Below are 15,396 nucleotides of genomic sequence, written 5' to 3'. Positions count from 1 at the left end.
CATTAGTGGCAGAAGAAGGATTAGCATTCAGAAACTCTTAGGACTTGTCTACACAGGGAAACTGAAACGACAACTGTGCATCATTCATTCAGCAGTAGCCATTGAAGGAGAGGCCTATGTGTGTGTTTTCTAGCAAACGGAAAAGAGCCCTTTTATTCTAGAATTAGTTATGCCCTATTGAGGTATGGGAATTATTTTGGAATAAAACTCTTCTTATTCCATAATAAATGCCCACCCACTGAACTGTTCTAGACTTGCCATTCTGACCATGTCCTTACTCGGGCAAGGACTAAACCGTAAATTCTTCATCCCTCTCTCCCACAAAACCAACTTAGTTATTACTTAATTACAAAGGCATAAAAATGTTTATGCTTCCTTGAAAAGAAAGAAGACAAGCTCTGGCTATCCTGAGGCCCGTGAGAGCATGCAGTGCTCCTGAGCATTGCTGCTCCCCTAGGTGTAGTGCCAGCATTGTGTGCAGGCAGAGCGCAGTGAGGGGAGTATCTCGGCCAGGCCCCATTTCCTGCAGCCCCACACGCCTGGCCTCAATGGGTGCTGATCTCAGGCATGGGGCCTGGGGAGAGTCTGTGGTGCCCAGAGCCCCAGCCTGTGCTGCAGCCAAGGGTGTGGGCCTCTGTGAGGGATGAGGCTCAAATGGTGTGTGCAGGGCTGAGGAATGGTGTCAGAGCATCTCTCCCGGCCTGGCCCTGCTGAGTACCTCTCACATCTTCGGACTGGACACATCAGAAGCATGCGCAGAGAGATCACAGAAAAGGATTTGGAAATGCAGTAGCCCCATTAAACAGCTTGCTAGACATGGCTTTGCTATCTGAATTCTTCTGATAAGGGCAAAATCTGGAATCACACACGCACCATGCTTCCTGATGCTGTGATCACATCTAGCACTCCTATCAGGTATTTCTATACCTGAAGACTGAAAGCCAGTTTGTACTTCCCTTGGGCTACCAGTAAGAAAAATGTCTCTTAATTTCTGTAAGATGCACTTAGCTTTTCAGCTGGGTGACATACAAAAAATATATTTAAATGCCTAAAATGTTCCTGTTTGTCATTTTAGATTGCTAACCCTAAAATGTTCTGTCATTCTAGACTGCTAGCTCAATTTTTTTTGCACCAGAGCAGCACTGGAATTATTTCCTTTTCCATCTAGAATATTTCTCCTACTTGGCAAGATGAGATAGGAAATCTTTTGGTGACCCTGTAACACCTGCTGGAGTCACGACCGGGGGATGAAGAACCCATAAGAGAGTGTCTACTCTTTGGAAATTCAGCCAGATGATTTTAGAGTAGCTCTTGCTGGGGTATTTAAACATCAGTGCTAAGCATCCGTTAGGAGCATCTTCCAGAGCTCTTAAGTCATATAGATTGGTGCAGAAATTTTCATCATCACTGTCCACATCTTCCTGGAAAGTGGGTGTATGGTGAAAGTGGAGCCGCAGCAGGGCAGCTGCTCATCACAGTTCCCTTGCTCCAGCAGCTATTGCCGTGTTGCATACTGCTGGAACTTCGCCAGTCCCAGTCTGAGATATTTTCTGGAGTGCCCCAATTTCAGAGGCAGCTCAGGAAAAGCTTCAGTTACATTAGTTAACTGAGATTGCTAATGTTCTCTCAAGACAAGGGCAGCAGTGACTATCAGCATTGTCCAGAGAGAGTTACCATGGCTCAATTTGTTAAGCTTTTTTGCCATTAACAAACAGTTCCTGCAGAAAAAAAAAAAAAAAAAAAAAAAAAAAAAGGGATGATGCTGATGTATGCTCCTTTTTTTCACATCTAACCACGTCATTAATTTGTTCTCTATGGCTGATATCTAGAGAGAGAATTCAATTTAATTTGGCAGTAAAAGAGCTTGATGTAATGCTATCTGCATAGCACTGGGAGGTTCTGCCTTTGTGTCAGTCACCCTCCTCTCCGCACGTTTCTGGGAGGCTGGAATTTGATCTAACGACAAAACCGATTAAAATTATATGAATATATATAAATGCAGAAGGTTCCGACAGGCGCTACGCCGAGGTGTACTGGGTATGGCCCGAGGAGCCCCTTTACCAAGCCTGCCATGTACAGGTAACTACGTGCAGCGGGAGAGGAGCCGCTAAGCACAGCCGGCAGCCCGGCAGCCGCAGCCAGTCCAGCGCGCTCGAGGCCTCCCAGTCCCTCACTCCTCAGCTCGCTCCGGGCCACGAGGCGGGTTGCATCCTCGGACAAAGCAAGGGCTTTCCCCTCCGGGGCCGACCGCCGGCACCTCCGCCCCTAAGCTCCCCGGGCTTCCAAACTCGCAGAGCCGGGGCCAGCAGATGGGCCCAAGGCAGCGGAGCGTGCCCGGGGAGCAGTGGGGGCGACGCGGGCGCGGGCCTCCCGCTAGGCCCGGCGTTTGGCCGTTGCTATGGGAACGCGCGCGGGCTGCTCGCCCCCGCCCCGCCTCTCCGGCGCGCGGGCGGCGGGGCAGGCCCTCTCGCGAGAGCAGCGGCGGGCGGAGCGGAGCGGAGAGGAGCGGGTGGCGGGGTGAGCTCATCCCGGGCGCGGAGCGCAGCGGAGCAGCGCGGAGGGTGAGCCGTCGGCCGCCACCGCGGCAACTTTCTTGGGTGAGTTGCGGGTGAGAGCGAACGGCGGGCTCGGCACCGATCCCCTCCCCTGGAGCCGGTCGCGGAGCGAGGGGGCGCGCGGGGGAGCGCGCCCGGCCCCGGGGTCGGCTCGCCGCTCCGCTCCCGCGGAGGGCGCGCAGCCCGGCTGGAACGAGGAGCGGCCGAGCTCCGCGGAGAGCCGCCTCCGGCGCGAGGTCCGCATGCGGGACTCGGTCAGTAACTTGTCCGCTCGGCGCCGTGAGTTGTACTTCTTTTTTTTTTTCTTTTTTTCCCCTCGGCTCTTTTTGCCTGTAGCCGGCCGGGCACGTAGCGGCGTTGGTTCTGCCCGGTGCCGGCAGCACGGCGCTGGGAGGCGCGGCGGTGCGGGGCGCGTGGGAGCAGCCCGGGCCGCGCCGCGGGCAGAGGTGCGGGAGGCGGGAGCAGGGCTGCCCCCCTTGGCAGTGTGTCTCCGCTTTTCCTCCGTGCTGTCCTTCGTGCGGTCTCGTCCCGACTTTCCCGTGCTGCGTTTAAAAATATCTGCGTTATGTGCACCCGGTAACTGCGATGCAGCCTCGTCTCTCTTAATGAGGAACGCACCCCGCTCGTGTCTGCGAAGCAGCGACGCGAAATGGGAATTGCTCAACTTGAGCGAAGATCTCCTTGTGTAACCTTGGCTATACCGCCCGCACGTTTCGGCTGCGGGAGGCACGGCTTTGCCCGGGGAGGAATACTGAGATGGTTCTGGGGATAACGCTGCCGACAGATTGGCTTTTTAAACCTCGCCGGCATGTAAAATGCCTCGGCGGTGCCGTACTGCCGAGCCCGGTGCCACACGCCGAGCGGGGGCACCTGCACGCTGCAGCCCCTGCCTGCTGCACGGCCACGGCTGCGGGGCCGCGCTTGGCGTCTTCTCCAGACAGCAAACCTTCGTGCTGGGATTCTGATCTTCTTAACTGCGTTAATTAATTCTCACTAACTGTAGGAATTAAGCAATTAGCTTCCCTAAATCTAAGGCATAAATCAGTTTTATGGAAGGAAAAATCTTTTTTTTTCCTTTTTTTTTTTAAAACGCTCCCTATCTGTAGTGTTGGTTGTTGCCACTGGTAGCACTAACTGGGTAATATGCACCTGTACGTGCTCCGATGGGGAGTTTGGCTGCTGTTTGCTGGGCAGGAATGGCTGGGCTGGTCTCTGTTTGCCTTTGGCTGGAGCAGGACCGGAAGGTGAAAGGAGCGAGGTGGGAGCTTTTGTGATGGCTGCAATCACCAGGAGAGATCTGTGAACTGTGCTTTGCTGTTAGAGCCGTCCTGCCTCAGGCCGTTGGGTGTCACACCGGCTATTAATCCAAAAAGGCTGTGGGAACTAACCAGTCATTCTTTTACTTGTGAAAACACGTGTGTTCAGTTCAGGTGAAGTTGAAGTTTCATGATTGCATGCTTTGTGTAAATATGATGTCTCCTTATGATTGATTTTTGTTTATAAGTAACTAGAAACAAGATTTTTTTTTTTTTCCTATCCAGTTTTAATAGGGTTTATTTATGGTCAGTTGATTAAAAGCTACGCACTTGGTTACTCAGCAGTGTATTAAGAAGGTGTTACTGATGCTAATAAAATGTTGGTACTTGGGATAGGCGCCTTGTGCTCTCAGTTGTGGTTCATTGAGCCATGAGGTCAGGAACAAGGTGGGACGTCATCTGCAGCTGTGTGTGGGACTGCAAAGTGCTGGCTGGAGGGCCGCAGGTGTAGGGATGGGCAGCAGCACAGAGCTGGGAGGATGGGGCTGCAGCTGGGAATGTGTAATCCACTGCCTATTTTTTTCTGTGATCAAGTGTATTATTGTCATTTCACTCCTGCATTCTAGCTTTGAGGAATTCTCATTTATCTCAGGAAATTTTCTTTAAGATTTGGGATTGACTTCTGGATAGCTGTTGTTTTAATAGCCATGTCCAAGTGCGGCTTCTTCTGTTTTGTTTGTTTTTCTCTCACCAGGTTTTCAAGGAGAGGTTTCATCACACAGCATTCTGTTGCTGCCTCAGGAGCTTTTAGTTTTCTTGTAGCTCTTCTTGTCATCTTAGTTTTGTTAATGTATGTATGCCTTAGATTTTCTGTTTGAACTTTTCTTCTGTTTTGTCCTGTGTCCTTTTGTTGAGAAGTTTCCCCTGTATCTGTATTTTAATCCCTTGCTTTGGAGGCTGCTGCTGGGCGGAAATCCCAGCTGCCTTCTGTGCTGAGCAGGCGGAGCTGCTGCCCTCATCTGAATTTCAGCCACAAGTTTCTCTTCCTAATGCTGATGCTTTCAGAGTTCTAAACTTATTCTCATTGATCCTGTGGGTCAGCCTGTTGGGAAATTGTTAGTATCTGTTGTTTCCTTGGCTTTCGTACCTTCATTCATTCCTCAGCAGCTCCTTTAATTAGGTCGATAAGGCATGATTTCATTGTCTATTAGTAACTTCTTGCATCTTTGCTTTGCTCAGTTCCTTGTTCATCTCATATATTTTTGCTTTCTTCTCTCTTGTAGGATTTTGTTCTTGTTGTGATGTGGGCTGAAGTTCCACCCGCCTGATGTAAGGTTGCTTTCTGCCTTGCTCCTTGGTGGTGGGGTGGAATCACATTTACATCATCTCTAAGAAATCTTAATGCTTTTTTTTTTTTTTTTTTTTTTTTTTTTTTTTTTTTTTTAGATTCTGAAACCCTTTGGTTGAACTTCTTGTTAATAAGTTACAGCAGAAATGTGGCGCTGGTGAGTGCAGTCACTGATTGATCAGTGTGTACAAATATATTGTAAAATGTGCTAGGTCAGGCCTTTAACTTGTGTGGTATATAAAATTAATCATGTGTTAATTATCTTGTGAGTGAGGGTGAAATATATTATATTGTTCTGTGTTTTCTTTCCAGGGAGATGCGACTTCAGTGTATCCCTCTAAACAGTAACTTCCAAGCAGCCTGAGCTTTATGTTTTACTAAGTTTAGTGTTGGATTGAGGACCGTCGTGTTGGGTGGTGCTCACAGTGGGATGCTGTGGCTCTGTGACAGTTGAGACACTTTCTCTGTAATGGAAAGCAATTGGTGCTGAGATGGGAGCCTTACCAGCAGCGGAGGCAGTTAGCAGAGGGCACGGTTGCAAAGCTGCAGAGGATCGCCACTGGGGAGATGAATGACAATAATTTTGTGGTTTTGACAGGTCTGATTTCTTGATCAGCTGGCAGTGTAGGATGAACACGATCTGTAACATTTTCAGTGTTGCTTTAGTAGTAATTGTGCACTGAACTCCAGGAAGCCCTCTAGGAGTTGCGGAAAGGTAATCTGTTTCACTGTTTTTTGAACATGAATCCACAGCTGAAATTGCTTTAGATGTCCATCTTCTAAGATGCAAAGTTATGTCATTGTCTCAGTCTATTTTAAATCCTGTGGCACTGGTTTGCTGGGTGGATTGCTTGATTTGGGTTCGACCACATGCCTTTTATGTTTAATGCAAAGCGAGAGACCAAGCATTTACATGTCTTTGTTTTCTTTATGGAAGCATGTTTTAGAAAGCTTGTCATTTGAATGTGGCAACATAACACTTTCCATTGTCCTGATAGCTGGTGAATTGTGCCCTCACAGGGTATTCTTCAGTGCTGTCTGTGAGCTCCCGGTATGGAAGTGGGTCCTGTCTTGCAATCCCATGTTTGATTAATAGGATCAGCTTCAGTCAGCGTTATGGAAAAGTACAGTGTTCAAGGAAGAGCTGCTACAGAGAATGATGGTTAATGCTTCATCCTGAGAGACACCTGGAGGTTCTTGTTGATCTTAATAATTTTCTCAGACTCTATAGGAAGGCAGGAATGTTTCCTTCACAAGGATGTTTTTAACAATTAGCAAAGTGTTCCTGAAGACCAAGTTTAGTTCAGAAGTTGTCAAAATTTAAGCAAGCTGCTGGCATGCAGGATCCAGTTGTTCATAAAGTCAGATTGTTCATGATTCCTCATGTTTGCCTCCACTGTTCAAAAGCCTCCTGGTGGTGTTTATTCCAGTGTTGTTGTTTACCTCATGGAGTAGCACCTTTTTACCTCAACATACAGGTATTTCTAGCTGGATGCTACTGCTGCTGGGAAACAGGTGTGCTAATGTTGAACTTGTACCGTTCTCATAGTGAAATCCTTTCATGTTAATCTGTAACTGATGGTGTTACAATAGATTAAAAACCTCAACTAGTCAGAATCGGCAGAGCACAATCTTATTCCAGTCTGCTGTACAGCACAGGTCAGAAGTTGAGCATAATTAAGAGAGAAGCTGCCTGCTGCCTGCTTGATAGATACTGGCCAGTGTGACTCGTCCAGCTCTGCTGCTTGCTCACCTCTCTCCAGTGTCACCCTGCAGCCGGGGCTGGCCCCACGCTGCTGGGGCTGTGGGGTCCCCGAGTTGGGACTCCCCAGTGGCGGGATGATCGCAGCACTATTGGCATCCACCATCCTTTGACTTTTGAGTTTGAATGGCAGGCTTATTGTATGCTGAAGGGAAATGGGATTAACGAGGAACTTTTAGAATTAGCGTCAGATAGTATTTGTGAAATGACTGCTGTGATTGCAGAACTTTCTGCACAGCAGTTGTCTGTGCCAGCAGCTCTGATGTTTGCCTGAGGTGTTGTTGGTGATGGCAATGCATGCAGTTCTCTGTGAGGAGTTAAATGTTTTTAAACATCTGCTGTTGTTGGTTTACCTAAACGTTGCATGGTCTCAGGAGCATTTTTTTTACTCCTGGGACAATCTGAAATAATGGAAATAATGTGAAGAATTCAGTGCAGGCCCACAATGAGTGGGGTTTTAGAAGAGTTCATAGTTTTGTTTTACAAACTTTTTTCTCCAAGTTTTGGCTCAGAGTGCTTTTTTTTTCCTCCCACTAATTTCTGAAGTGGCAAATTGATTGCTCAATCTTACTGAAGAAGCAAACGATTTGGTGTGGTAGAAGAAGCAGTGGTGCTAAGACCCCAGCTTACCATTAGTACTTCAGTAATTATAGCTAAGGCCCCACTTAGCCAGTCTGTCAAACCAGACATCTCCGTTACGGATGGGATTTGTTGGTTTGGACCCTTATGGTTCTTAAAGACTGGACCACATTTGGTGAACTTTGGGGGGGAGAGTAGATTTTCTGGTTAAGCATCGTTTCGAAGAAATCTAGTTTGTGCATACTGAAACAACCCTTATACGTTCTGGGTGGACAGAGCCATGGGTGCCCTGGTGCAGCATGGGGCAGACAGCATGGGCCAAGGTTGGCTGGCTGCATCCTGCTGGGGTCTCACAGGCTGCTGGGTGTTGCTGGCTGCAGCCTCCAGCAGCAGTGAACTGTGCTCTTGTACACACAGGTTAAACTGTCCTTTAAAAATCAAGAACATCCTTGTAACCTTTTTTTTTTCTTTTTTTTTTTTCTTTTAACTAATGTGGAGCAGTTTTATGTCAGCACAGCAGGCCCAACTTGTCAGGAAGCAGAGCTGCCATTGGTGTGAGTTTATCTCACTTTCCTGGTGCTGGCTATCAGGTTGCAAACTTGCACCTGGAAACTCGATTTCTTTTATCTGTGAGCACTTAAGAAAGGCAGCTTATTTATTTATTTTCCTGGCAGGAGGCAGTGTAAGAGGAAACTTACACGTCTTCAATACTTGTTTTTTGGCAGGACCTTAGCAAAACTTTGCTCTAGATGAAGAAATTTTGTGGCAAAAATAAGCCTTTTTTTTGGTCACTGTATTCAAATGTCGCGTGGCTTTGTCTGTGCTTTGAGGAGTGATGGTGGGGCAAAAGAAAAACTGCAGACTTAAATATGTAGCAAGCTCAAACCTGCTGGCTTTTTGCTGTTATGCATGTTATAAATAGTTCAGAGATAAGAACTGCAGAAGATCTTTTTGTAGACAGTGCTTTTCTTTTCACTTCCAGAATTACTAATCTTATTATTTAGTATTATCAGAACTAAAATGTTCAGCACTGTGCTAGGACTCTATTGTTGCATGCATCACATAGAAGACAATGCCAGACCTCACCACCTCTGCCTTGGAGGCCTTCCGTGCTTCTGGGTGCAGTTGAGATTTCTGTCAATCTGTTGCTTGTTTGCCAATTGAAAAGGCTGAAGTTAGATTTCATGCTTTCAGTCCTTGCTGAAGAAATGCACAACCATGCAGAATAATGTTATGCTTTAACATTCACATGTCTTTTAGATAATCTTATCTTTATGAATTGTGACGCTGGCAGTGATCTTTTACTTTGCAAATGTGTTTAATGGCTTGTTGCATGAATCATCGTAAAATAGTTCAGTCAACTCTGTGGTATTGGTTGTACAACCAAAATGAAGAGTGAGACCTGATGCTTTCCCTCAGCTTTAGTTGAAGCAAACTTTTAGAAGTGAGACTAGAAAGGCCATAGTCATGTAGAAACTACTTACTCAGTCTGTACTTTCCTCGAATGTGTTTTTCTTTGCTCTTTCCCTTCCTTTGCAGTGGTTGAAGAAGGCCATGCTGACAGAAAGCCCGTTGTCTCAACCTTCCACCTCCCCTGCTGATTTCTGCAGCACCTTGCATGGCAGTCATTGACTTGTACTTCACTTAACTCAGGAAATTCCCATGGTGTCTCCGGTTTTGTATCATGTATGCTTTGCCATACAGAAAGACTGTAAGGATGATCCTTGTTATGATGCCTCTGGTAAATACAGGTGAAGGGAGAATCTGAGCGTAATCTCAAAATATGCCCTTCATGCTGAATTGAAGAAGCCTTTGTGGGATTTTGAGTTCTGTGGGTTTTTAGGGCATGTCTGTACAGTGAAATGAATGGCCCTTGATCTTCTGGCGAACTTCCCCAGAGACACTTTCACTCTCCAATTACAACTGTACAAGATGCTCCATGGAATAATTTCGGAGGTTTATGTTAATTCTTGCCTTGCTGTACAGTTACTGCTCTGTCTAGGCGCAGCTGGAAGATCTGCAGAGCTCCCTCTGTTATAATGTATTAAACCTGTCAGGACTTTTGTTTTAAACCTGTTGTCGTAGTTAACCTTTACAACCCTTTAACCTTTTAGCAAAAAAAAAAAAAAAAAAAAATCAAGGTTAATTAATATTCTAAATAAAGTTAGAAAACTGAAAAGTTGTTATTCTGACTCCAGGCAACAGTATTAGAATAGGGTAAGAATGTGTAAGTGTGCACTCCGTGTTCCAGATCTAATCACTTGTATATGTACTGTTGATGCAGTAAAGACTTTCAAATTTGTTGGTAATTTAAAGTACATCTCCAATAAGACCAAGGTATGATAATAACCAGTAATTAAATGCTGCGAAGGGTGCTCATCACTGTTATTTTAACAGAAGTTAGTCATTATCTGCTGATTGCTGGCATCATTAAATCTCAGTTTCTAAGCATGTAAGTCAGAGCTTAAGTATCTGAGGAGCTGAACTGAGGTTTTCTGTTCCCACGTAGTTGAAGTACTTGGGTTTTAAGTGTAATGACTTGCCTCAAACTGCCTACCAAGGGCAAGCATGTAAATGTGCTCTTTAGCTAGAAAATATAGTACATTTCTTCTGAAAACGCAGTGGTGATGGGTTAAAGTCAATCTTACTGAGAATGACTTAACAGTTGTGCAGAACTGGCCCAAGGAAAGAATCATATGCAAAGTAGATTTGTAAAAGTATTGAGTGCCCAGATAGATAGATAGATATCTAAAGTGCAGAGGGAGGGAAACTTCATTTTGCTTGAAAACTTGTGCTTTATTTGTTAACTAACAAACAAAACCAATTTAGCTATATATATAGCATTTGCCAAACAGAATTGTAGGATCACTATGGACGCTATGGATTGGAAGGGACCTTAAGGATGGTGTATTTCTGACCCCCCTGCTGCAGGCAGGGTTGCCACCCACAAGGCTGCCCAGGACCTTGTCCAACCTTCTTGGTAGAACAATGAGCTTCCTTTAGGGCTGGCATCAAAGCATCCAGAATAAGCACGGTGGATAACATACTTTTTGGTAGATACCAGTACTGAAAAATAAAATTTTGTAATTGAGTTTAAATATTGCATCTGCAATTGAGTGAACAATAAAATGTACTTTTTTGCCTGAGTGTCGTAATTGAGACAGGAGGGGCTCTAAGATTTTATGATTCTAACTTAAAATGAGAAAAGAATTGAAGATCTATTCAGTATTGCTCAGTCTAGGTGAAGCTAACTGCCTGAAATTCACTGTTTTCTTAAACATGAGTGGTGCTTTCCTTCTGACTGACTAGCTTCCTTGACAGCATCTTTGGAAAGCATGGCTGGAAGCTGCCTGGCGGTGCCGCAGCCTGGTGTAGTTTCCTGTGGGAACCATTAGTAAACGAGTAAGCATATTGATCTAAACACAGCTTAAGAGTTTTGATTAATTCTTACTTGAAACATAGCTATGAATTAAATCCTTGCTGCTCATGTCTCATAAGTACATTAGGGTAGCATAGGCAGTGTGCCTGATTATGTGGTCTTCCACATGCATTTTCTTTACATGGAGAAAGAATCGAACTTGTGGAATGGTGCTCTGGTATTTCAGTAGCATTTTACAGGTGGCAGTAAAAGCTTTTGGCTGTGCTGTGGTATGTGGGTGTTATGTGCTTGCATCTAATGTCATTCAATATCAGCTTTTAATAATACTTTTGAAAATGAAGTAATTTTATATGCAGTATAATGTAAAGTACCCTTAAGTAGCGGTTGGTATCTTCCTTACAGTGTTCTCTTGCTGGTGATAAAGGAAGTACAAAAACCGTTCAGTGGCAGAAGTCCAAAGCTATTTTGCCAGGTAGAAAAATTGGCTTTCTGAAGGTGGTGGGTTTGTTTCTATTCAAATCTTGTGTTAGTGCTGAGTGACTGTTCCATGTGCGCTGCAAGGATTTTTGATTTTCAAGTGGTAAGTAACAGCAGTATCTATGTATGTATCTATGGCAAACATGCCATAAGCATTCTTGGTTATCCTCCTAATGCTTAGCTGGGATGCCAAAAGCTGTTGAGGTGTCTGGAAGTGTCAGGTTCTTGTTTGGGGACTGGTACTGTGGGTCAGCAAGGTGTTGTGTTCTGATGTCTCTGTGCTCAAAGCTAGGAAGCAAAGGTGTGGGATATTACTGAAGTGCCACTGCTGTTCCCTTTATAACCACGGTAGTTAGCATTGAATATCTGTAAGATGAGTGTGTGCTGTATTAATGAAGCTTCTTGTTTAGTTGTGCTCTCTCACTATTGTCTTAATGAAGAGCTGTACTGAAAAGCTGCTCAACTCTTCCCTTGGAATAAAGCTGGAAGGGCTTACAGGGTGGCCCGTGAATCTGTAACTGTCCCTGGAGGCTGCAGCCACCTCTTCTGTGTGTGACAGCAGGCATGTGGCCACAGCTGTGCAAGGGAGAGGCTGTTGTAACAGCAGTACACGATGTAAGCACGCTCTCTCCCTGGGCATTTTTGCTATATTGTGAACTAAAAAGTTGTCCCAATCTCAAGATCGTGCATGGAGAAGGCAAAGGCAGGCTGGTGCTTCCAGTTGAGTCAATATGGTCTGATTCTTTCTGTGTCTTCCTTCCTGGGAATGAAAGAGTGTGAGGAAGGCTATGTAAATCATTTCTAGCACTGGAAGAACTGGTGATTATGTCTGGGGTGGACCTTGATTTTCCTTTTCTTGTTCTGCCAGCAACTGATGCGGTACAGTGCGGTCGCATGATAATTATGCTGCTCTGCATTGAGTGCACTCAACTTCAATTGTTTGTGGGAACTAATGAGATTGTGTTTTGATGTGACATTACTGTAGGATCAGTACTTCACATTCATTCATTAGTTTACCTCAGTGACTTTGTGAAATAAAGAAATGCCCTTGAGCAAGTCATTTTAACATTGTGCATGAGAAAGCTGTACTAGTGTTCAGAACAGCAATTGTCTTGAGCTTTACATTCCATCTCCCCATGGAGGAATTTATTCACAACTAGAGCCATGCTGCAGGTTTGTGAGCCATATCTGAGCAGTCTGGTGGCTGTGTCTACACCCACCTGCAGAGCCCCATCCTGAGCCCCAAGGTCACTCAGCAAATTCCCCCTATTCCGTGCATAGCAGTACCCAAGGCACCATGAACAAAGCCATGCTGGGGAACATGCTGACTGTGTATTGGTGTGGAAGGTTATGGAGTAGTGCTCAAACCCATGCCCTGTCCTTTTATTTACTATTACAGTTTTAGCTCAGTGTGTCTGCACAGCATGATGCAGTAGTGTGCTGAGTTTGTAGCTTGTGCCTGGCCAACATTTACACGCAAGCACCGTGTGTGAGCTCACCTTCCTGCGCAGTAGTGCTTGCTATGTGCTGATGTGGCTGTGGGTGGTGGTACTATCAGCTCAAATGTCAGCATAAGAGCTGGTATGCTGCAGGATAAAGTAATACTTGGGCAAATTGGGTTCTCATTCTCTGCTAGGTATCCCTGTCTCAGCAAGCTCTTAGACATCTTGATCTGTATCAATAGAATAAGAGATCATCTGTAAAATTGCAAGGAAAATAAAACAGATCACATAACAAATGAATAAAACAATAGTGCAGAAACTGTCAAATCTAATGCTGCTAGGAATTATATATGAAGCATTCCTTTGAATTGGGGTTAATACTCAGTGTGGAGCCTGAGGCTGTGTTTAAGGAGGACTGTCTTCAGAACGTGTCCATGAAGAACTTCCTGGCCATGTCCATGGGTGCCACTTGTCCTAGGGACTTCTGCTGCTGTGCCTGGCAGTCAGAGTACCTTGTACTTTTACTTACTACTCCTGTGCTTTTCCATTCCAGTGGGTGCATGGATAATGTACATCAGCTCTGATCATGCTAAAATATATCTGCACTAAGTGGCAGTGCTGCTGAGGCTGCAATGGCTGTATCCTATGTATCTGTAAATAGATTTGAGGCAAGGTTGCCCACAAAGTTTCTGGTTTCCTATGGAAACCACCTTGTCTGATTGCACTGTGTGTACCTGCCTGTTTGCTGCTCTCTAACTCCTTTTCCTTCTCCCCAGATTCCTCTGCTTTTACTAATGTGATGGCTGTTGTTCTGGCCCCTTCCTGCAGACATCACTGAGATTTCAGATACACCTAGATCATGGCAGGCCTTGTAAGACCAGGCTGCTGAGAGGGAAAGGAGTCTCAGTTCTGGTAAGAGCTGCATGGTGGTGATTGGAGGAGCTGTGGAATTTATGCAATTGCAGAAATGTTAAATGTCAGCTTTGGTTAAGTGTGAGAGAGATCTGAAGGTGCCACCAGGCGGGTGGTAGGGGCACTGTCAGAATAGGACATCTTGACATTTAGAAGAGGTTTGATCTTCTTTCATCATGCTTTTAAATGTTGGACAGTGAGGCTGCAGGTAAAGCAGCGTTCGTAATGATTTATTCTTAAACTTTGGATCACTTGCAGAGTAGGTTTGTGAAGTGAGATCAATCCCTTTTTAGTGAAGCAAAATGAAGTGTTTTATGCCCATCTGAGAGGGAAATGTCTCAAATAAGCTTTGTGTTGGTTGACATCAGTGCCTAGTAGTAGAGGCCTCACATGAAGCAGTAATGGGGCCAGGCTCCTCCTCCCCATCTCCCAGCTCTCAGCTTCTTCCTTTCTGTCTCAGCAGCTGCTCTGTGATGTGCAGTTTGGGCTCAGTAGGCCCTGTCTCCCTCTTCATCACTTCTCAGAACGGAGCTCTTTGATCCCCGTTCCCTTAAAACACTGAGGAAGTACAGGTCGCATCACCTGCGGTGACTATTTGTATGACCTGATACTAGACCATAAGCAATCATGACTCCTTTAGGTGAATAACTTGGTTTTTGTCTGCTGTAGTAGCACAGTTTTGCAGCTCAAGTGACAGTGGTCTGTCATAAAGTTTGAGTCTTTGTCAGCTGCTCTGCATTGATCAGTACTACAGGGCCTGCCCTTTCCTCTGGGTGGGAGAGGGGAGAAATAGAGCAGAGAAAGCTAGTTAGTAGGAACAGCATACCCAAACTTATGGGAAGGTTACAAAATTAGAACACTGGTTAGATACTGTGATCAGGGCTTTAGGATTTACAGTATTGGATCAGAAGTACAGTGGTCACATGATGGAAAATATTGATCTCATGAATTATTGTTTGCTTTAATTAAAGGAAAAAAGAAGACATGTCAGGTACCAGCTTGCATATTTTATATTAGACATTATCTATTCAGATCACTACTATTTTGTACTGGATTAGATATTAGGCACTTTCCTGCCACTGATAACAATTTGGTATCATGTTCTGGTGCACCTGATAGAATTTAATTGCATGCCTGAGTCTCATTTGATTTAAACTTGCCTTGGTGTGTGATGTGGTAGCGCAGATATTTGCTGTTAGGGATCATGAAACTATCATTTCAGTATCTTCTGTGACTTCTGGATGAGTTTACAGATGTTTTAAAAAGCTTACTTCACTTTTTTTTTTTTTTTTTTTTTTTTTACTTCTAAGTAATCTAAAAATACAGTTTATTTTTGTTCAACATTTGGGATTATCAAGGGAAAGATGTGTGCATTGTGCAACCACTATTGTCTGAACTTGTGGAAGGATGCTTCTAGATGTAATGAATGTGAGTCTTTGTCACATTTATCTTCATTTTGTTCATCATTTATTCTTAGTGTTATGCCAAACCCTATTTCTAGTTTTGGAAAAAGAAAAAATAATTCAGCCCTAGTGAAGCATATTTTTTCTTGCATTCTCTTTAAGCTTCTTGATAGATTTGTGTGTTGTTTGTCTTTTTTTTAAAAATCTGGAGAATGTTCAGAAATAATGGGTCCATTAAAGGAAAGGATTTTAATGGGATCATAAATGTTCTGTTGGCTCTTTC

General features: G+C 44.7%; 1 protein-coding gene across 3 annotated transcripts in view; it reads left to right on the top strand.

Moving 5' to 3' along the window:
• Nucleotides 1-2,515: 2,515 nt before the first annotated feature.
• SIPA1L1 (signal induced proliferation associated 1 like 1) overlaps nt 2,516-15,396 on the top strand; it is a 191,074-nt gene continuing 178,193 nt past the window's right edge. For 2 of the 3 annotated variants that reach the window (XM_042813649.1, XM_042813645.1), the window contains exon 1: nt 2,516-2,597. The gene's annotated coding sequence lies outside the window, so the exon portion shown is untranslated. Of the gene's footprint in view, nt 2,598-5,257; nt 5,317-15,396 lie in introns of those variants that run through there. The other variant, XM_042813646.1, reaches the window with a different exon arrangement.

This window comes from Centrocercus urophasianus, unplaced genomic scaffold (genome assembly GCF_019232065.1).
Source record: "Centrocercus urophasianus isolate 14NV4802_14NV808 unplaced genomic scaffold, USGS_Curo_1.0 seq_14, whole genome shotgun sequence".
Taxonomy (NCBI): domain Eukaryota; kingdom Metazoa; phylum Chordata; class Aves; order Galliformes; family Phasianidae; genus Centrocercus; species Centrocercus urophasianus.
Note: the sequence above shows the minus strand (reverse complement) of the source record. Positions and strands in the feature narration are given on the sequence as shown.